The sequence below is a fragment of the Rhineura floridana genome, chromosome 4 (assembly GCF_030035675.1).
Source record: "Rhineura floridana isolate rRhiFlo1 chromosome 4, rRhiFlo1.hap2, whole genome shotgun sequence".
NCBI classification, from domain to species: Eukaryota; Metazoa; Chordata; class Lepidosauria; order Squamata; family Rhineuridae; genus Rhineura; species Rhineura floridana.
Genome location: NC_084483.1, coordinates 190,592,172 through 190,616,212, shown reverse-complemented (window position 1 = coordinate 190,616,212; position 24,041 = coordinate 190,592,172).

The following is a 24,041-nucleotide window of genomic DNA, read 5'->3' as shown; positions in this document are numbered from 1 at the left end:
CAGGCAAAGTTCTTGGATGCAAGTCAGCAGTTTGTGAGATAAGGGGGATGAATTGAAACTATAGCACCCTACCAGCAAAAGTGAACTTACAAGATCTGAATGGGGTGGTCCATGACAGATGCTATTGGAGGTCGCTGATTCATAGGGTCACCATAAGTCGTAACTGACTTGAAGGCACATAACAACAACAACCAGCAAAAGTAGTTGGAACTGAGTCAGCACTGTATTTGAGGCAGGGGTCGAGGAGGAAGGCACAAATGGGACAATAATTCTGGGATGTCACAAACACCTAGTCTCTAGGAATGAGTCAGCAATCTGAGGCATGGATAGGGGAGGAGCAAGATGTTTGTGATTACTTTCTACAATAATGTAAGATGGTATTAATTCAATTTGTGGAGCAAATCAACTTTGCCCTGTGTTTTGGCTCCATCAGAAGCAACCACATCATTCTGGGAATTCTGCATAAGCGCATCTGCAAGCCCATGCACTCTCTTTCAGCCTACCCAGAGATTACTTGCAATCACTGCAGCTTAACTCACCAACCAGTCCAGAATGATTCACTGACTGAACTCTACCAGTTCAGCTGCAGGGCAGACTAAAACCCTCTGGTAACATGAAAACATTTCATTATTCACTGCTGATATTTATTATATGCTGAAAAACAAACTCGTGCACTGAATGTTGGTTGGGAATGCTCATGATGGAGCAACAGTGCTAGTCGCTGTAGCCAAAACGTCTCTGTCAGTCATTATGCATCTGCCAGTCAAGATGAAGTACCAAGCATGGTGCTGCCTAGTATGAGCTACTGAGTAATCTGGGTAAAAATCTGAGGTCTGCCTGCCTCTTAAGATCCCAAGATGCCTCCTCCTTCCCCAAGCACTCAGGGCTATCTTGGGCAGTTCTTATTTGTGTTCCTAGTATTGGAGCAAGTTTAGGATTGCACTGTGGCTCAATACATTCGTAGGACATGCAGACAATGTTGAGTAGAGCTCCTATGCCTGTTATCTATTTTGAGTTAATGTAGCTTAATTTATTGGATTGTATTGGATTGGATAATTGGATGTGAACGTTATTACAGTCAACCAAAATGGAGACAATAGTCAAGAAATCAGATGGTGGCTAGGACTGGGGAGGGCAGCTATGAGAGAACTAGAAAAGGTCCTCAAATGCAAAGATGTATCACTGAACACTAAAGTCAGGATCATTCAGACCATGGTATTTCCGATCTCTATGTATGGATGTGAAAGTTGGACAGTGAAAAAAGCAGATAAGAGAAAAATCAACTCATTTGAAATGTGGTGTTGAAGGAGAGTTTTGCGGATACCATGGACTGCGAAAAAGACAAATAATTGTGTTAGAACAGATTAAACCAGAACTGTCACTAGAAGCTGAAATGATGAAACTGAGGTTATCATATTTTGGACACATTATGAGAAGACATGATTCACTAGAAAAGACAATAATGCTGGGGAAAACAGAAGGGAGTAGAAATAAAGTTAAGACCAAACAAGAGATGGATTGATTCCATAAAGGAAGCCACAGACCTGAACTTACAAGATCTGAACAGGGTGGTTTATAACAGATGCTATTGGAGGTTGCTGATTCATAGCATTGCCATAAGTCATAATCGACTTGAAGGCAAATAAGAATGCACGATTAATCTTACTTTACTGATTCATTATCAATTGGGAGTAGATCACACCTTCTCCAATTGAATCTTTTTCTCATTTGACTTAATCATAGCTAGTTAATTTATTGAATTTATGGATCGTTTCCCACAACAGAGAGCCCTGAAGCAATTTAAAGTAATAATAATATGTAAATATAGTAAAAACATAACCAAAGTAGAAGCATCCATTTATTGGTGCTGCCCAAATGCCCTTGACCAAACAAAAGTGTTTTTCTGGTGCCAAAACAATGACAAACTTGGTGCCAAGTGAGCCTCTCTGAGGAGGACATCCCATAAATGGGGAGGCCTACTACAGAAAAGGTCTGTTCTCTCATCACCACCCTCTGGACCTCCCTTGCGGGTGGCACTGAGAGAAGGGTCTCAGATGACAATCTCAGGATCTGGGCAGGTTCCTAGGGAGAAAGGTGGTCCTTTAGCTACAGGGGTCCCAAGCCATAGAAGGCTTTAAAGGTCAAAACCAGCACTTTGGATTGGGCCCAGAAACCAATGGGCAGTTAGTGCAGTGTGGCCAGAACTGGTGATATATGTTCATGCCTTCTCATCCTATTTAAAAATCAAGCCACTGCATTCTGCACTAGCTGGAGTTTCCAAATCATCTTCAAGGGCAGCCTCCCCTATAACACATTGCAGTAGTATGTCCTGACTGTCTAATCTTGCTTCTCACTTGTGCTCTGCATTAGTGATAGGCACCACTCACCCTCCCATTCCCTTCTTCTATTGCTATCCATATCTGTCTGAGGATAACCCTCCAAGCATCCAACAAAGTGGATTCTGATCTATGAAATCTATTGTGCAATGAGAGCCAAGCTGAACGTAGTGTCATTTATGCAAATTAACAACTTCAAAAAAATTACATTTAGTTTTATTTATTTAAGGCATTTATATGCAGCGTACTCATTAGCATTTCTAAGCGGTGTGCATAAACTGAATCATACAGAGAATAAAACAATAAAAAGTCATCATAAAACCCAAATGCTACCTAAAAATGCCTGCTAGTCTTTGCCATGTGCAGCAAAGGGTGTGCCTGTCCAATCTCAGTTGGGAAGAAGTTCTGAAGGCTTGGGCCCTCATTGCTGAGTGTGCAGACTCTAGTAGTTATGAGCTGTGCATCTGAGCCATGGGGAACCACCAACAGAGACTTCCACAAAGATTCCAGTGATTGGGCAGGGATATAAGGGATAAGACAGTCTTTAAAATATCCTGGACCCAAGTTGTCAAGGGCCTCGTCGATTAATGCAAGAACCTTGAACCTGGCCCGGTAACATATGAGCAGCCAGTCCAAATGATTTTGAAAGAGTGGGCATAGAGCCCGCTCCTCCAGACTGGGACTCTGGAAGTGATGTAATTGGGCTTAAACTGACACCCCAATCCATATCTCCCTTTGCACCTGCTATTAACATTGGGAAGAAAACTCACTGGTGGCAACTGGAGTTTTCTTCATGATGCAAATTGCAACCACTGGGCCCTGCTCTGGATCAGGACTACTGAGGGGAGGGCAAAGTTTTAAAGCACTCCCTCACCCCTCCACCAGGTCACCAGTCTGGGGCTGTGAGCACACTAGTCGCCTACAGCAAAGCGTTTCCATTGGCCACACCTGGAGGGGGAATGGGTTGATCTACCAATCAGTTGAAGCTCAATCGCATTCAACATGAATCCACCAGGTTTACAGTAAAAAAAGGGTGGGGTTGGACTAGTGTTATGTGCCCCTGTTTTCAGAAGAGAGAGGTGGAGACACATTGGAACTGGCAGGACAGTGAGTGTGCTTCTACCCTGGATCAGCTATTTGCCCTTAAAAAAACACCCAGAGTATGACTAATTGATGGAATGGTGTCATGTCTAGTTTGGGTCTGAGTGTGTGAAGTCTTCATGGAGCTACCAGACTCTGTTGATTTTGTTGCAACAGCCATAGGATATCATAGGAAGCTGCCTTGTACTGGGCCAGACTATTCATCCACTTGCTTCCTGGTCCTTTTTTAACTGGAGATGCTAGGCGTTAAACCCAGAAGCTCCTCCTATGCCCAAAAGCAGGTGTTCCACCACTGAGGTGCAATTCATCTCCAGCCTAACACAGCTACCCTTCTAGAAGTAAAGACAAGTGCTCCAGTCCACCAAGGGTGATCTAGTTAAAAAAAAGGATCAGGTGGTAGCAGTTTCCACACAGGGAGCAGATGAACCTTTGCATCCACATGTGTGTTTGCTGGTCCCACTGAAATTAGAAGATGCTTTGTTTGATTGGGGGGATTGCATCTCTCTGGGCCCATCCATACCTCACTGCAAAATCCACATTTTCCATATTCAGTTGGTGGCCTCGAGATCCACACATGTCCTGTTTGTAGTCAGATTATTGTGAAAACCTGATTTTCAAGCATCCATAAAATGTAAATGTACTGCCTTCAAGTCGATTCCGACTTATGGTGACCCTATGACTAGGGTTTTCATGAGGCTGAGAGGCAGTGACTGGCCCAAGGTCACCCAGTGAGCTTCATGGCTATGTGGGGATTCAAACCCTGGTCTCCCCGGTCATAGTCTAACACTCTAACCATTACATCACACTGGCTCTCCTCAAGCATCCATACGTGCGGGCTTTTTATTTTGGTCTAAATTGCTTTCACATTGGTCACTCTCCTAAGTGTTGCGTAGCGTGTAAATGTCAAAGCTAAATGCCCGATGTCCAGCGCACCCTTATGACCACAGCCAGGTAGAATAAACCAAACGAACTTCAGCGAGTCATGTAGAAAAGAACTTTACTGTTTCTTTAGGCAAAGTCCTCAATGATTCAACTCTTTCTTCTACTAACACCCCCCACACATTGCAGTTTCTTTTTCCAAGGTTTTATACACACGGTTCTTGAGCTGCTGCACTTGTTAACTCTTTACTGTCTTTCTGGAAAAGCTAGAATACTAAACTGTCCAGTAGCCTACACTAAGTCCATCCCTTTTCAGTGATTGCTCCATAACACTTGTTTGCTTTTCATGGACTTTTTCGGAAGAGCACAGAAATGTATAACTTTTTTTTAAATTCCCACTCATGCTGAGGTTTGTGGATGTGCTATTGGGTGGGAAGGAGACAAGGGGCTTGGCATATGATGGAGGAACGCCCATGGACTGCCTATTGCAGGAAAGTCTGCGGCATTGCATCCCAGTGCATGGAGGTTAATGCGATTGATTGTCAGTTTAGGAAAGCATATCGGTTTTTCGGTGGTATTTCATACTAGCCTGCAATGTCATATGGATGATGGTGAATTAATGAGGGTACAAAACTATAACATTGCAGATTACACAGTCATATGGAAAGGCCCTCTGTCTAGTTGCCATGAACAAGAGCTGGACTAGGGCCAGTATGTTGTGGACTAGACTCCTGGGTTTTCTACTGTTTGGTCGCTTGGCAAGGAAATACAGAAATCATGCAGTAGCAGAGGGGATCTTCTGATTAAAATCTCAGAAGGTAATCACACAAAAGGAAAGGGGATCTTCCTAGCAGATGCTACTCCATGAAACACTCAATGAGACACCAAGGCTTGGGAGGAAATGAGACCCTATAAGTGGACTAAGAACCACACAGTGGTAATTCCACTTAAGTCCAAAGCAGAATCCAAGTCACTCATTAAGTTCTGTACAATGTGATGTCCTATTGCACCTCTAAGCCATAAAGTCAGATAGATCCATAACTGGGAAATCCAAAATTATTTTAAAAAAGAAGTGTATATTCTAGTCCTTGTTTCAGAATAAGAGCATTTGTGTGTGTTTTTCTTAAATGATATGTGTATTGTAAGAGTTTTCAAATATATAGAATGGCAGGACATGATGTCTAACAACTAAGTAAAACAACTCAGATGCAGATAGTAGGTAAGGCTATTTTCTTCCAGCTTTGTTTCAGCTATCATCCAAAGCAGTACTGCACACCTAGGGCTTATCCACAAGGGAGCATTACTTCATACTAAAGACGCTGTTTTTACCTCTGTTTTCTGTTTGCACCATCCATAGTAAGGGCTCCATGCCAGCTACAAACGTGGTGTTTTCTATTCACACTGAGGGAAAGAATCAATCATGCAGTTTCCTAATAACCACGCCCACTAATTTAACATTTCCACTCCCTCTGGTTACCTGGCAACTGAGCATGCTCAGTTTGTTCTATCAGCTAGTTTCATTTTTTTAAAAAACAACCTGGAAGTGCAATTATTTGTATTTTCACTGGTACAATACAGCTGAAATACAAATCTTTGTTTGAGCAGTGTTATGCTTTTCTGCACAAGTTAGGGGGAAAAGAAAAACAAGGCACAGTTTGCAACAACATAAAAAAGACTTGCAGAACAGGAGACAGCAGCTGGAAGTTGTTCGTCAGCCCACAGGAAACGAAATGAATGAAGGGAGGAGGAGGGAGTGGGCATGAAGAGGGGAATGATTGACACACCCACCTAAAAGCATAGGAGCAAAGCGTCTGCAAGCACTAGAGATACAGAATGAAGAGGATTTTCCTTCCCTTTTCATATTATCAAAGGACTGGGTTAGTATGGATTTACAGGGAGAAAACTGCTTGATAAGCTTCTGTTTGCCAGTAATGTCATCTGAACCATGCAAATTAAAAGGGGATGTGAGTAGCACCACACACACACTAAACCACAGTGTAGATGAGCCCCCAGAATATACAAATCACACACCTCCAAGCAGAGTATATCACAGACTTCACTGAGAATTTAAAAGGCTTCTGGTTGCATCAAGTGCTGTAGGTAAAAGGACTGCTTCTGTGTTATGAGGTGTGTTTACCAAAGGGATCTGACTGTACTGTATGTATTTTACTTTGTTCAGCTGCTTGTAAAGTCAGAATACGATCTATGTTCTGTTTGACAATCCAGATGTATTTATTTCAAATGCAAATATAACTTACTCAGTTACTAACTTTTTTTTATAGGACAAGCAGCAAACAAAACAAGTTGTCCAAAAAGCATGTTTCTAGTCTAGACAAGAGGGACCAGCAACAAAATGTTGCAGCATGGAGAGCTTCTGTTCAAGGTTCCAGCCAACTAACCATCCCCTTTTCCATCCCCCACCCCAGGTATTCCACTCCTCCCCACAAACAGCCAGCATTCTGTGTCCACTGAGCATGCTCTGGGCTATTGTCCCTCATGAACAGCATGTAGGCATGGGGAAGAAATTGGATTTAGTATGCTAGCCTGCTTAATTTGCAATACCATCACATAGTCATCCTTAAAAATTTGCACTTCTCTGAATTTGTGATACCATTTTCCTACCAAGTAATGTGCACAAAAATGAATATACTGGGGCAAAGTATGTATAAAAATGCTTCTATTAGTGAAAACAACATACAAAAATGCATTATGTTGGGGGGAAATGCTTTGCAATGATATATATTAGGCAAAATTGCTTGCACACATTTGTGTATTATGGCCCCATTTGCACTATAAAGTACTAGCAGTGTTATATCAGTTTAAACAGTCATGGCTTTCCCCAAAGAATCCTGGGAACTGTGATTTGTTAATGGCACTGAGCGTTGTTAAGAGACCCCTAATCCCCCTACCGAGCTACACTTCCCAGACTTTCCTGGGAGGAGGGAGGAGGGATTGACTGGCAAACCTCTCTGGAAATTGTAGCTCTGTGAGGGGAATCACATGGGAGAGAACTTTTTCAGATGTGGCCCTTGGGGCCCAAGCCCTGGAATACCCTACCCAAGAAGCCCGTTCTGCTCCCCATGCCATGGCATTCAAGAGACTTCTGAAAACTATCTTGTTCTGGAGAACCTGTGGGAGGGATTGAGAAACCTTGAAGGCTGAGCCTGAAACTGATTTTATTGTCCCCTCTTTTTAGTTTTCCCTCCTTATTCCCCTTTTAATATCACTCCCCTAGATTTCTGAACTGTATTTTATGTATTTTTTTATCTATGTTAATGTTTTTTGTGTTTTTATTGTGTATGATTTTATTGTGAACCACCCTGAGTGCTCTGTTTTAGGGTAGAAGGGCGGGATAGAAATATTTTAAACAAAATAAATAAAAACAAGGGTTTCCAAACAACTCTCAGCACCCTTCACAAAGGGCAGGATGCTTTGGGGGAAGCCACAATTGTTTAAAGTGGTATAAGAGTGTTTTAAATATATAGTGCAGATGGGACCTAACAGACATTCACACTAAGGTGCTGGTGAATTTTCATGAGGCCTTAATAACTGATGTGGAAATGCAGAGAACTGAAGTTAAGAATAGAAAAATAAGAAACTGAGAGAAACCAAAACAGACAGATTTGCCCATCTCTAGAAGCACAATGCCAGCATTCGGCATAATATCAAATGTTTTGAATTACACAAAATGGAAAATCAGGAGAAGAGAGTTTGCTTTCTTGGACTGCTAAGAGCTTATAGAATCCCAGAGGAAAGCAAGGCAGGCTGGCACCCTGAACAGGAGTACTTCTCTTTGGGGAGTGAGGATACACTGCAACATTTTGTGCTGCGTGTCCCATTTGTACTTACTTTCATAGTACTGAAGGCACAAAATATTCTTTTGCTCTTAAAGGCAAAACCCAACAGAGAGCCTTCTGAAACAATAGCTGAGAATCCTATTAAGGCATGTCCAGAAAAACTGCCCACCTTTGCCGCAGTGTGCAATTTCTTTTCACTCTGCATTTGCCTGTAAAGATCTGTAGGAAGCAGCAATTCAAAGCAGACAGACATGTGTGGAAAGAATATTATATTTCTGCAGTACCAAAACAAATGCTGTATAAAAGCCACTGCCTAAAAATGCTCTCTCTGACCTGGCACATCTACACTCGGTTTGGTTTGTCTCCCATCTTCTCTCCTTCTTCCCCCAGAGCTCTTCCCCCTTAGTGACCTGCCTTTCTGTATGAGCCACCTGGTATCCTGCTATGATACCATATTTGCTGGCAATTCCATCTGTAATGACCGTGCCATCGATATTCCAAAATGGCAGTCTAAAAGGTTTTTTGGGGTAATGGAAACAGCACGTAATCAAGATTAAACCCACATTGCAACCTGTTTAGCATGGCTGGCTGTGTGGGATGATCAGAAGTAATTACCTGCAATTGCACTATTTATTTATTATTTATACAAGTTGTAATGCCACATAAAAACCTCTAAGCAATTTACCTAGAAACAAAACAAAATGCAACAACAACATTCAGTGAAATTTTCTAAAAATGAGACAGAAACAAAATGCAACCGCATAACGCAAATAAAACTGAGCAGAGTACAAAACAAAACAAATTAGAAATTGAGAGTCAGAGTCCAGCAAAGCTTGGATAAAAAATATGTAAGTTTTTAAGAGGTGTTCAAAGGTCATGACCTGTCACCTCCTCATGAAGTCCCATCCAGAGGGTGGGTGGTGTCACTGAGAAGGCCCACTTCTGTGTTGTCAGAAAGTGACAATCCGCTGGTCAGAGATCACCCAGCAGCATCTCATCAAAAGCAGAGCTTGGAAATAACTAGTTACAAGTAACGAATTACTTGTAATTTATTACTTTTTTGAGTAACGAGTGGGTAATTTCATTACATTTTGCTGGTAATAGAACAAGTAGTAACTTCATTACTTTTGAGGAGTAATTGTAATGTTTCCAGCATTACTTTTGCGCATTACTTGGGGGGGGGGAGCAGGGGAAGTCTTCTGCTCCACTGATTTGTGAATAAAAATCATGTGCTTCAAATTGGGTTTCTGTGCCTTCCTTCATGCTCTATGGGTGCTTAGGAGGTGACAAGGGAGGAGGTGGAGAGCGAGACGGGGTGGAGAAAACAATTGTTTAAAAATTGACAGGAGTGGAAGGAGAAAAGAGCTGGAGGCAATATATATATATACAAAAATATGTGTGTTGGGATATCATCATTGCTGGGGTGGGGTGAGGGGATGTGACGAGGGGATGTGACATTCTGTTATGCCATTCTGTTAATCTTATGGATAAAAAATATTATTCTGCTACCCTCTGTGTGTGTGTGCTTATTTTTAATGTTGTTTTAGGCTACTTAGATGTGCAGCAGCCAAGGCCAGCACCTTGTAGGCAATTTGTTTTTAAAAAAGTAACTAAAATGTAATTGTAGCTATTACTTTTGAGTAAAAGTAAAGTAATCAGTTACTTTCAGAGCAATTGTAATTGTAACAGTAACTACTACTTTTGGGGGGCCATGTAACTGTAACTGTAATTTATTACTTTTTAAAAGTAATTTTCCAAGCTCTGATCAAAAGATCTTAAAGATTAGCTTAGTCTGTTACAGGGAAGAGGGTCTGCTAGGTACTCTAGCCTCAAGCTGTTTAGGGATTTAAATGCCAACAGCAAAATGTTGAACTTTGCTCGGTAGCTAATAATGTCTCATCACTTGTATATGTGTAAAGATTGGTGTCCCTCTAAGTACCCAAGAGCTGCACTTTGTACTAGCTGCAGCTTCCCAACCAGGCACAAAGGTAGCCCCAGATGCAGCACTTTATAGTTGTCTAATCACAAGATTAGGGTCCCAGGCTAACGTCTGAAGGCACATAAGGCCAGCTCCCAGCTGAAGCTGGGTCAGGTCTGGTCAGTGCCTGGATGGGAGACCTCCTGGGAACCATATGTAAGCCGCCTTGGGTTTCTATCATGAAAACAAAGGCAGGGTATAAATGTAATAAATAAATAATAAATTACTGATGTATGGACCACCTTAGCAAAACTATCCTATTCAGGAATAGTTGTAGCGCTACACCATCCAAAGTCGGTAATATGTACTCTGAGCCACTGAGGCCACCTGAGCCTCTAGTGACAGCAATGGATCTGGGAGCACCCTCAAACTACACACTTGCTCCTTCAGAGTGAGTGCAACCCCTTCCCCTGTGAAGAAAGGTTGCACCATTTGGGGTTTTTTAGTATAGAGAAAAGATGTGGAAGAGGTGAAAGGACAGAAATGTATAAAATTATGCATGGCATGGAGAAAGTGGATAGAGAAAAACTTCCCTCCCTCTCTCATCACTAGAACTTGGGGGCATGCAATGAAGCCGAATGGTGGAAGATTCAGGACAGACAAAAAAAAAAAGGACCTTCACACAGCATGTAGTTAAACTATGGAATTTGCTCCCACAAGAGGCAGTGATGGCCACCAAATTAGATGGCTTCAAAATAGGATTAGACAAATTCATGGAGGATAAGGCTATCAGTGGCTACTAGCCATGATGGCTATACTCTGCCCCCATAGTGAAAAGGCAGTATGCTTCTGAATACCACTTGCTGGAAACCTCAGAAGGAGAGAGTGCTCTTGCACCCAGGTCCTGCTCGCAGGCTTCCCAAAGGGATCTAATTGGCCACTGTGAGAACCAGATGCTGGATGACATAGGGCACTGGCCTGATCCAGCAGGCTCTTCTTATGTTCTCATGTGGGATGATCTCAAATTATGGAATGATCTCCCTGACGAGGCACGCCTGGCGCCAACACTGTTATCTTTTCAGCGCCAGGTCAAGACTTTCCTCTTCTCCCAGGCATTTTAGCATGTGTTTTTAAATTGCTTTTTAAAAATGTGTTCTTAAATTTGTATATTTGTTTTTTAATGTTTTTAATTGTTGTAAACTGCCCAGAGAGCTTCGGCTATGGGGCAGTATACAAATGCAATGAATGAATGAATGAATGTGGGAGTCAAGAGGTGTTCTTGTCTTCAGGTACTGCTACATCTTACCATTCAGCTTTATGCCAATGCTGCAGGAAACTGGGTGGGGGACTGAGAATGCCTATGATGTACAATATGAAAGTAAGGGTGCCAGCTTTTTCTGGCAGGGCCAGTAAAAACAGCAAAAATCTAGTAGGTGAAGTTTTTCCTGGCTGGCAGCTACAGTGATGGGGAAAGCATTGCCTCCTGGATTTCTGTCTGGCTGCAAGCAACTGTTCAAGACACTGAAGTTCAACCAGAAAATGAGGCAGCAGGGCATGATAGTCAGCAGTCAGCAGTCTAGATTTGCCTGTTAGGATGGATGGGGCACTCCCTCACCAACCTCAGGCTACCCTCAGCCATCCCTCACTTGCCTACTTTCTTATTTGGTCCTGGTGGTCAGCTTCCCCCTCCTTACAGCCCTGTAGCCAGCTTTCATTAAGTGGAGCAACCACATTTCAAGATGGGGCTTTTTGGGGGTGGAGCCAATCCCCCTCCGTCATGTGAGGGCTAGGCCAGGGGAAGAAAAGGGCAGTGACCTTTCTCCTCACTCCTCCTCCATGCAGAGTGTGTGTTAGCTTACATAATAGGCCATGTAAAGGCGAGGTTGGCAGGAAATTTAGTACAAACACCAGAAATTAAATGACTGGCATATTTTTGTTTCATAAGAAAAAAAAAAGATGTTACAGGTACAGTGAGCAAGGGGAAACCAAAAGGTGTTAACTTCTCCTTGAGGGTCTCTGAACTTTAGATTTTCCTTCCTGTTGGACAATCAAGGGAAAACCTTTAAAATTGTTTGCTATATAAAGGACTAACTAAGCAATTGGAAACTAATTGTGGAATGCAATTGGGTTTGTTTTTTTACTGGATGCTGGGTTGATTTTTCTGCCCAAAAACTCTGAAAAGGCCTCATGCTAAGCTGCACACATTGGGAAAATCTGAAATTAGGTCGGAGTTAAAGCCTAGGTGGCCAGCCAGCCAACTAACTATAGTGTGCACAGCAGCATTTCTATTCCTCTAGGGCTGTTTTTGTCCTTGGCCATCAAGTACTCAAGAAATAGAACAAAAAAAATTGGCTATTTGTCAGACTGTATCTCCCCATATGAGTGTCAGCTCTGCACTGAGACAGTAGTGCCAGTGGGTGCTGGAAATTCCTGGGTAGTTATCAGGGCGGGAAAGTCCTTAGCTGGCAGTCTCGTCATAAATCTGCCAGGCTAATGAGGATGAAGCATGATAAGGGCAAGGCCCTTCCCAAGCTTACGTGCCAAGCCAGAAGTCCAGAAGTGAGGTCAGTAGAGGTCCGGGTTCAATTGCCAAGGGGTCAGTCCAAGATAAGATTCAGGGAAACTAGAAACACACAAAGCCACACCTGACATTGTAGTCAGCAACAAGCTGAAGCCAAGGTTTGACTTTTAAGGAGCAGGTTTGTCAGCAGGTGTGAGCCCTCAGCGTTTTGGCCTTAAGTGGACAGGCCTGCCCCTCTTCTGCCTGACCTTCTGCTGTCTATGTTCTGCAGGTGAGGGGGGAGTATCCTGTTCACTGTCTGTGTCTGGTTGAAGGGCTTCAGCTGTGTCTGGGGTGCTCTGCAGCTGAGAGGAAGAAGGAGCTGGGTTCTCAGGAGTTTCCTCCGTTTCTCCTTCTGGGTCTGCTGCTGTTACTCACGAGTCATCCTCGTGTGATGAGTCCTCTGACGGGGCCATGACAATGAGCTTGCCCGGGCGTTGAGATCCTCAGGAGAGGCCCTTCTCTCAGTCCAAACACCTTTGCAAGCGTGTTTGGTGGGGACGCGAGATAGGGCCTTCTCGGTGGCTGCCCCCAGGTTCTGGAACTCTCTTCCTAGGGAAGCACGAATGGCCCCTTCCTTGCTATCCTTCCGTCGGCAGGCAAAGACTTTTTTATTCCGACAGGCTTTTGGACTAGAAGATGTTTAAGATAGGACCTCATAAGGTCTGTTGTATTGTTCTATGGTCCTATTCTTAATGTTTTAAATTGTCTTAGTATTTTAAGTGTATGTTTCATGGTTTTAATGTTACAAATAGTTTGATTCTATTTTAATTGTATATTTTTGTATGTTTTTTTACCTATGTGTAGTTTTTATTTGTAAGTCGCCCTGAGTTCCAGTTTTGGAAAAAGGGTGGGGTAAAAATAAAGAGTAATAATAATAATAATAATAATAATAATTAAAAAAAATAGCTACTATGGTTGTGTGTATAGTGAGTGCTTTAAAAGAGTAAAGGGTAACTTAGGGTAGATATTTTTTCAGTTCACTTTAAGTTATCTCTTTATTTCTGTTGTGAGCCACGCTAGCAGGGGATGGACTGATGCGCAGGAGGGGGTGAGGAAGACTTGGACTGGGGCGTTCCTGCCAGGGAAGGACCCAGCAAAGGGGGAGATGTTGAAGCAGCCCCCACTTTGGATGCTGATGGGTCACCACCAACCATCCCAGACCCCCCCCCAGGACAGATCCCCAGACCAGCTGCCCATTCCTCCACCTGACATGGCGCCTCTCCCCGCACCGGTGCTATTGCCAAATAGCTCTCCCCTGCAGAGGGAGAGAACAGGACTGAATCTGAGGCCCCACCTTCACCCAGGTTTGGGATGCAGATGCAGGAGGAGATTCAAAAACCCAGCTCAGGAGAAGTCAGTGCTTACGTGCACGCCTCCAACTATGACTGGGGGTACATGCAAGTAGGGGGGCCCACCCAGCCCTACTTAAGCTGGGTGAGGGGGGAAAGGTTAGTTGCTGAGTCAACATCTTATTGCTGCCAAGTTGTGCCTACTTAATTAGAGAGGGATGCCGAGTTCTGAGTAAGCTGTAGGCAGATCCATGAAGCGCTCTGAACTGAAATTTTCTATTACTTCAATAAAAGAAAAAATTACAGCTGTGTCTGAGTCTCAGTTCCTAGAGTTCAGGCAGGACGATTTCACCCATTAGCAATAAGTACCCAATCTTGCTCTACTCATCATAATAACTGCAGAATAAACAAACTCTTACTACTTACTGCAAGCAAACAAACATGTTTCTTCATTGTTGACTGAAACTGAAAAGCAGAGTGAAGGAAATTCCAAGGGTTGGACTCTAACTCTAGTGCATAGTACAAAGTTCTAATATTTAACTCTTCAGGGGTCATACATGCTTACCCCCCCCCCCAGGATCACTTAAGTAATTTAAAGGGTGATTATATGATCATGAAAAAAAAATATCCTCAGTCAGGGAAAGTCTTGAGTGAAGATACTTTTGGGGCTCTTCTAGATGAAGTTTTTGCTGTGCATTTACCCTGCCTTATTCACTGAAGTTTTCAGAGGGCCCTGTTCTTACACTGCTCCTGTTCTTAAAACGAGGTATAATTCTTTATATGAAAGCTGTCATTGTCTGTCAGGCCACAAATTAAAAAGATAATTCCTCCCCCCCCCAAAAAAAAAAATTCTGGGGAGGACAAAGCACAGCTCAGGGGGTGCACCCATTTGCCCCACCCTGGCTGACTACAGGGTTGCCCGCTTGGTCTCAGAGTAGCCTTTGAAGAATTCAGCAGGGAGGAAGATGGGGACAAAACTAGAATAGGTTGCTGTGCCTGTCAATTGGCACTGGCTCCACCTACTTTTGGTCCGCCTCCCTTCTGCCCTAAGAGTCCCAGTGAGCTCTAGCCTCTGCTGACAGTCACACATGTTGAAATCTTTGAATGAGTTGCACCCTTTCATGCGTTAGAAGTACAAGACAAGCAGGGCTGGGGGAGGGCTGTGTGGGAAATAGCAATCTGAAGAGGAGTTTGAAGGATCTGACGGGATCGCTTGCAATAGGTGAGAGACATAATGGTACACTGGGGGTAGAGGGAACAGAAGGTCATTTGGAAAGTTCACTAGACCAAGGAGTTTGTGTTTGTTGTAAAATGGGATAAGATGAAGATAACTACAGAGCTTGGAAAAGTTACTTTTTTGAACTACAGCTCCCATCAGCCTAATCCAGTGGCCATGTTGCCTAGGGCTGATGGGAGCTGTAGTTCAAAAAAGTAACTTTTCCAAGCTCTGGATAACTATGGGGTGAAACTGGTGAAGAGCTGAAGGCGGCAACTAAAGTGCATGACAAAATTATGGTGATGATGGCAGTGGAAATAATTTATAGAAAACTAGAGTAATGTCTGCCACTGTTGGCTATTTGGTTTCTGTGTGTTTATGTTTCTGCTGGTTTTTTATTTTGTTTCTTGTTTGGCTTGTAAATTAAAGATCTGTTTATTTGGGGGATCCTTGATATTTTGAAACTTTTAAATGGTAAATAATGGATCTCTCATATAATATTTAAGGTTTAGATATTTCTAATGGTGGGTATGAATATCATAAGCAGATTTTCTTTACTTTTTTTGTTATGTTTTGTAGTTAGTTAGGCCCCATCTGCACTATACCTTCAAAAGGGTATCATACCACTTTAAACTGTCGTGGATCCAGGAAACTATAGTTTTTCAAGGAAAGTCATTGAACTGAGAGCAGTTAAGAGAAGGAGTTGAGATGTAAGTTCTCTGTTCCCCTCACAGACCTACAGTTCTCAGTGTGGTTTATCAATCAATCCCTCTCCCCAGGGAACTCTGAGAATTGTAGCTCTGGGAGGGAAATAGAGTGTCTCCTAGTAACTCTCAGCACCCTTCACAAACTACAGTTCCCAGGATTCTTGGGGGGGGAGTCATGATTGTTTAAAATAGTATGAGATCACTGTAAATGTACAGTGCAGATGGGGCCTTAGTTAGTTAATATATTCTTAATTTATAATTATTATTATTGTCATGAATCATCATCACTTTTTATGCCCTAAACATCTTTCGATGATGTAAATGTTTTAAATGCTTTTATTGTATTGTTTTACTGCTTCCTCCATTGGGAGGAAGGGCAGGATAGATAATTAATTAATGCACTATCACTGTGCATGGTACATTACCAAGCAGAAGATTACAAGTCCTTGCCCCAAGGAGGCTACAAGCCTACAATTTCACACAGGGGAAACAAAAGAGGCAGGAGAAAGAGATAGAGGGAAAGGACGAGAGCAGAAGATCAAGCATTTATTTCTGTTAAATTACTCGTATTTAGGTTTAATTGCAGTGGGACATGAAGACCAAGGCGTTGTGCTGAGGAGCAAGGCTTCATCAAGAACTCCTGCTCGTCTCCACTGTGCGTTAATTAACCAACAGGCAAATAGCCTGGATTCTCTGCTTTACTTATTGATCGTATCGATTTACAAAAATGTCTATACTGCCAACATTTTCCTTAAAAAAACATGGCGGTGAACAGCATAAAATCAACACTAAAAACTGCATTCATAAAACAAGTAGAAAACACATCACAAATCAGTAGATCAGCTTAATGCATCAACATAGCTGGACCACTCCCCAGGGAGTATTCTGTAATTTTCACACATGGAGAGAAAGCACAGAACATAGTCCTCATTCCTCATTTATTTGGTTCTCTCAACCCCAAGTAGCCAGTGCCTTCCCAACTGAGGTATTAATAATTCAGTTAGTGCAGTGTGATAGGACTGGGCGCCAACTTCAGTTACAGTCTGTAGCAAAACTCCCCGTGATTATTACCCATTTTGTATTCCTGTCTGTTCCAAAGCCATCGCTGAATAACATTCTCTTCCTGTCTTCCCTCTGTTATAGGATTGTTTTTGTTTCTTCTGTGTTCTCTTTGCTGTTTCTCTTTCCTTGAGGGAATCCTCGCCATGCTGATTTGTATTTTGCACAGCATTGTTCTTTCACTTCCCAGCCCGACCCTATGAACAGAGATGCTTGTGTGTGCTGTGCTGTGCCGTAATTCCCACAAGGGCAGAAAAAGCAAAGGGGACACTTCTAGACGGTTGCAATTTTCAGGTGGGATTCAGCAGATAGCAGTAAAAAGACTATTGCTGGCTGGGAGGTGAATACCATCTTTAGCCTCCCTGGTCCTTCTTTATTGCACCTGCTCTTGTCCCTGCACCTGGAGAAATGCAGTCTGTGGAGGAATCAGAGGGTTGAGCCAGCCAACCCTGCCCTGGAGAGCAACTGTAAGAAGCGAACTTTGCCACAGCGGTATCTGCTTCCAGGGAGAAGCCCACTGTGTGGTCTATGGTTCCTGGATGACAAATGCATGGAGGATATGGCCATGATTGCTATGCTGTGCCTCCATGGTCAGAGGGAGTATGCTTCTGAATAGCAGTTGTTGGAAAGCACAAGAGGAAAGAGTGCTCTTGCAATGCGGTGCTACAACAGCATTGTCCCCACTAGTGACTCCCAGAAACTGATGTTCAAAAGCATACTGCCTCCAACAGTGGAGGTAGAGCATAGCCATCATGGCTAGTAGCCACTGAAAGCCTTTTCCTCCATGGATTTGTCTAATCCTCTTTTAAAGCCATCCAAGTTGGTGGCCATCCCTGCCTCTTGCGGGAGTCAATTGTGCAGTTTAACTGTGTGAAAAAGGACTTTATTTTGTCTGTCCTAAGTCTTCCAACATTCAGCTAGGGCTCTCCTTATGGGATGTAGCTGTTGGAAGATGGTTTCTCTGTGGACTGTTTGGAATGAGAAAGCCTTTGAGGTGTTGGAAAGTTAACCCATCCCTCCCTCTGACTAATGGGAGAGGTCAGGTGAATGAGTGTGTATGTGTGATAGGGATGGAAGGTCCCACCAGTTTTGCTTCTCTCAATTTCTCATTTTTTTCCAGTCTCAAATTCATTTCTCCACATTTCTGCAGCAATTTGTGGATTTTTTTAAAAAAAATCGTCATGAAAATTCTCTAGCATTTTAGTGTGAATTTCTCCTAATAAACACATTTTTGTAGACGATTTTGATTAACCTACACATTATTGTGAGAGCCAATGTGGCGTAGTGGTTAGAGTGTTGGACTATGACCTGGGAGACCAGAGTTCGAATCCCCACACAGCCATGAAGCTCACTGGGTGACCTTGAGCCTGTCACTGCCTCTCAGCCTCGGAGGAAGGCAATGGTAAACCCCCTCTGAATACCGCTTACCATGAAAACCCTATTCATAGGGTCGCCATAAGTCAGAATCGACTTGAAGGCAGTCCATTTCCAACACATTGTTGCAAGCAATTTCTTGTTGTATAATGAATTTTTATTTTATTTTCACTTGCATACTCATTTTTATGCACACCTTCCTCTTACGCAGTGATTCCCAACGTGGGCCGTAGGGCCCCCCTGGGGGGCGTTACAGCCTTTCAGGGGGGTGTTGGTGTGACTACAAACTTTAGGGGGGCATTTGGGTTCATTAGGGGGCATTGACATTTGGCGGTCTGTTGCGACAGTTGAAGCATTTAAGTTGAAGAAATTCTGAATAGCGGCCAGTGTCATATCAAGGAATGGGGATATTAGCCATGCCCCGGCACTAGGTAATGTTCCAATGCTGTCTTGAGGGATGTTGGAACCAATCATGAGAGAGTGTTTGATAAGCTGGGTGTATTGGTGGAGGGCGCATTCTTCCAACGGATGAGTGCTGTGTGCAAACGGGTGACGCAGACAGTCAGTGATTCGCTGGTTTTCTTCAGGAATGGGACACACTCGCTACCCGTTGTTTCTGTGATGTTTAAATGAACTTGTTTAATGAAACAATGCTGGTAAACTGAATGAGTTTGTTGTTAAGTAATACAGTGTGTTCTATTGGTTCATACCGTGTGGACTTTTAACTATGTATGTATATTAATAAATTATACTAAGAATTCAATGTGTAATCTAAGTGCAATAAAAAGGCATGATAAAAATGATCAGTAATAATAATTGAAAATACCTTTTATGCATTACTCATATTTTAAGGGAAGAATAGGAAGCATTGGCATATACTTAATCTGAGGGGGGCGCTGGGCACAAAAAGATTTTGCAAAGGGGCGTTGGGTTGAAAAAGGTTGGGTAACGCTGCTCTAACGTATGCATTTTTGTAAACATTGGTTGGCAAACCTCACTGCAAATTTAGAATAAGTGCAAATTTCAAAGGATGGCTGTGTTTCAGTTCTCATATTGCTTTCGCAAATGCAGATATGATAGATTCGGCTTCAAATGCAAACTCAATCTCTGATCAGAGCTTGGAAAAGTTACTTTTTTGAACTACAACTCCCATCAGCCCAATCCAGTGGCCATGCTGGCTGGGGCTGATGGGAGTTAGTTCCAAAAAGTAACTTTTCCAAGCTCTGCCTCACCCATCCCTAATGTGTGATGGAACAAATAGAAGCAGCTTTGGTTAGAGACAGAAGTCAGGAGAGAGCTGAGAGTTAGGGCAGAGAAACACTTGCAGTTGTGCTGGCTTCAGTGCATCTCCACCTCCATTTTCTGAATGTTTAGACACACAATGCTAGTCAAATTCCTCCCCCTTTTACTCCAAAACCTCAGAAGTTGCAGTTCAAGCAGAGTGTTTTACCTTGAAGTCAGCTTCACACAGACTTCAAAAGTGATTGGCCATCAACTCCATTGCCATTCCAGGTGTGTCCAATGAAAACACTTTCCTCTAGGCTCAGGCAGAGACAGTGATTGGCCCAACGCTTTGCTGTGAGTGGTCCTAATCACCAGTGGGGAAGGGAGATGTGTCCAGCCATGGGCAGAGTCATTTCAAAATGCAGCCAGAGAAAACGGACTGGAGGCAACCTGAAGGGCAAGTTGCAAGTTTGCAAGTTACTAACTATGATGGCCATGTGCTACTTCCACTGTCGAAGGCAGGATGCTTCTACCCCCCCTGCTGGAAACTGCAGGAGGGTAGAGTGCGGTTGCCCTCAGATCCTGCTTGTATTGGGGCATTGGGTTGGCTACTGTGAGAACAAGATTTATTTATTTTATTTATTTTATTTAATTTATATACCGCCCTAAGCCCAAGGGCTCTCTGGGCGGTGTACATAACAATGCTGAACTACATGGGCCATTGGCCTGATCCTGCAGGTTATTATTATTATTATTATTATTATTAACTTGGGGCTCAGGATGCCTCTCTCTAGGTATCTGATGTGAGGTAGCGGATTCTTTGCCTAGAAGGAGTATGCATGAAACTTGCATGAAACACTGATGCTCTACTCTAAAGCAAATTTATCAAAACACCATAAACTGCCAGGACACTCTCATCTAAAGGGAGCCATGTCCAAATAGTTAGTGCAAATGCATACAATTATTTGTTTATATATTAAGCATATGTCCTAACCTTTCTCCAAGGAGATCAGGGCAGCATGCATTGGAAGGGGAAGATCACAACAACCCTGTGAACCAATTCAAAAGGTAGGTTAGGGTAAGAGAGAGGGACTGGCAGTGGCGGAGTGGAGGGTGAACACAGGGGAGTGCAGTGTGGGAACTCTTCAGAGCAGGAGCAATGATATCATCTGTTGGAACACCTGGGTAATTGGCAGCTCCTTCTTGCTCTGCCAAGTGAATGAAGCGATAATGAAGCTTTCAAGTTTGCTTGCAAGATATTAGCATAGAGGCAGTTAGAAAAAGAAGAAATGAATCAAGCAGAGGCTGAATATTTCTTTCCTTTTCTTTGATGAGGTTCCTGCTTCATGCTAGCAGCTGAAATGGTAACATCCTTTGCAAGACTGCATTTCTAATTAACAGCTAAAGATTGCATTTAAGCTGGCTGAAGATCTTTTGTTAAAACTCTCAAGGTGATTTACAAGTTGAGCCTATACAGTCAGAAATAAGCACCACTGAGTTTAATGGAGCTTACTCCCAGGAAACTATGCCCAGTCATGATTGCAGTCATGCTAATTCTAATAAATTGGATACTATGCTATGGGCTGCTGCTCTTTTGTGTAAATATATACCAAGGATAGACAGAATTGCCTGCATCTTTGGACTCCCTTTGGGGATGTAGCTGTGGGGACTGTCACGATGCACTCCTGTATTTCATAATTTACCAGTATAGTCATTGTGAACTGGCTTTGGATCACCCCATGTACTTCATAATTAAGGACATGAGAAAAGCCTGCTGGATCAGGCCAGTGGCCCATCTAGTCCAGCATTCTGGTTCTCATAGTGGCCGACCAGATGCCCAAGGGAAGCTCGCAAGCAGGACCTGAATGCAAGAGCACGCTCCCCTCCTGCGGTTCCCAGCAATTGGTATTTGGAAGCATACCACCTCTGACAGTGGCGGCAGAGCATAGCCATCATGGCTAGTAGCCCTGATAGCCTTATCCTCCATACATTTGTCTAAACTTCTCTTTTAAAGCCATCCAAGTTGGTGGCCAATTGTTTAACTATGCACTGTGTGAAGTACTTTCTTTGTCTGTCCTGAATCTTCCAACATTCAACTTCATCAGTTATCCATGATGTTGTATGTCATGAAAGAGGGAGAAAAGGTTTTCTTCGTCCACTTTCTCCAAGCCATGCATGATTTTATACTCTTCTATCTCGTCACCTTTTCTCTAATCTAAAAAGACCCAAATGCTGCAACCTTTCCTCCTAGGGGAGTCACTCCATCCTTGATAATTTTGGTTGCCCTTTCCTGAGCCTTGGTTGTGCAGGGATTTGAGTGTAGCTCTCTCCAGCTCAGCCCAACATTCTTGTGTATCTCCTTATAAAAGAAAACCCAAATGCAACTGAGGATGGAACTGACAACTGTTATGTAGCTTAGTCATTTTTCCTGCAGTCAACAGCTGTCTTCTGCAGTTTATTTGATACATTATTTATGCACAAACCTTTATGTCGTTTTCCTCCAGAACTTTAGTCAGGGAAATGTCTGTATTTTATTTTTATTTTTCATGCATTATACATTTTCTAAAAAAGGGGGGGAAAGTTCCAAAGCAAGCATCAAAACTGTTCCCTGTGAGCTGGAAAGAGTAGTGTGACCTCATTCTTCTTCTAAGAAAATATTCTGAAATGATGGCAAGGAACCTCCTGAGCCGAGCACTATAAGAGGCATGAGATCCCCTTGACTAACTAGTTAGTCCCCTTGACTAACTCGGCTCACTTTCTAGGCTATGTGTGTTGAACCTAATGGCATATCTGTACTAAAAGCTTACACTGGTTTTATATCACATTAATGGCAAAGGCTTTCCCCCAAAGGAATCCTGGGAATGATAGTTTTCTCAGCACTCTCACAGGATTCCCAGGATTCCTTGGGGAAACTTATAGCATTGAGCCCAGGGTGGGATCTGCAGCGTTGCTTAGTCAGCACAGCCCATCCCTGAAAACAAAAATTCAGGGCAGACAACAGGAAATACAACTTCACACAGTGCGGAGTTGAGTTACAGAATTCGCTTCCACAGGAGGCAGTGATGGCCACCAACGTGGATGGCTTTAAAAGAAGATTAGACAAATTAATGGAGGATAGGGCTATCAATGGCTACTAGCTGTGATGGCTGTGCTCTGCCACCCTAGTCAGAGGCAGCATGCTTCTGAATACCATTTGCTGGAACCTGCAGAAGAGAAGAGCGCTCTCGAGCTCAAGTTCTGCTTGCGGGCTTCCTTTCGGCATCTGGTTGGCCACTGTGAGAATAGGATGCTGGACTACATGGTCTACTGGCCTGATCCAGGGGGGCTCATAGAATCATAGAATAGTAGAGTTGGAAGGGGCCTATAAGGCCATCAAGTCCAACCCCCTGCTCAATGCAGGAATCCAAATCAAAGCATTCCCGACAGATGGCTATCCAGCTCTGTTATGTTCTTGTGATCTTATGGCTAGCAGAAGCCTGAAAGCTGCTGCTCTTATCGTGGGTCTCTCTTTGACCCCTCTTTCTTCTTGTGCCATGCAACGTATGATGTGCAAGAAGAATGGTGCAATGCACAGACCAACATAAGAAGAGTCCTGCTGATTCTCTGGTTGGCCACTGTGAGGTGCTGGACTAGATGGTCCATTTGCCTAATTTGGCAGGTTCTTCTTATGTTCTTAAGAAGGGAGAGCATGTGCAGATCTTATGCAAGTTGCTCTCATTCTTTGTCCTCATCTTTGGTGATGCATGCCTTCTTTTTGGGCAGTGCCTAACTGGCCACCCTAATTTGGAAGGTCATAGGTTCCCCATTCCTGGAATGGAGAGATGTGCACATTACAGGGTTCAAATGCAACGAGGCTGTTTTCTCTCACCTCATTTCAATTCAGTTTTGTAAATCCTGGTGTCTCCAGCCATCCACTGTCTGTACCCGGTTTCCCAATTCGTCCGCCCACCCCAACTCATATTGGTGGAACTTTCATCCGTCCAACTCCACCCCCTTGGAAATCATCTTCTTGCTGTTTCTCCTTCAGCTGACACTTTAAATCATCCAAGAGAGTGAGATCCCCCCCTTCTTGTTTACAGAGACCAATGGGCAGAGATGAGCACAGATCCAACCCCCCCCACACACACACCTCTTGTTTAAAATGAACAAGACTCACAATCCTAACCCACTTAGCAGGGAGTAAGCCCCATTGACTTCTGAGTAGATAGTGGACATGTGTATGATTGTGATGGGTGGGAGATGGGATGCTCCTCCATGATACATTGACACACCCTGCTGATGTCAGGCATGTAAGACCATCCTCTGCAAACATTTTCACTGTATACACCTGGGATTCACCACTCAAACAGTTTTCACGTTGGAGTGAAACTAGTTTTGGGGATACTGCATCAGAACACAGTATTTCAGAAGGAACCAGTGGATTGTGGGTAATTGTGGGTAGCGCCATGCGTACCCGGATTCAAAGAACAGGGGTGACTACATTTTAAGCCAGTAATAAGTCTTTACCCCTAGACCAATGATCTGAGTAAGGACAAGACAAGTTCATAAATCAGTATCATGTGCATAAGATTGCTGAGC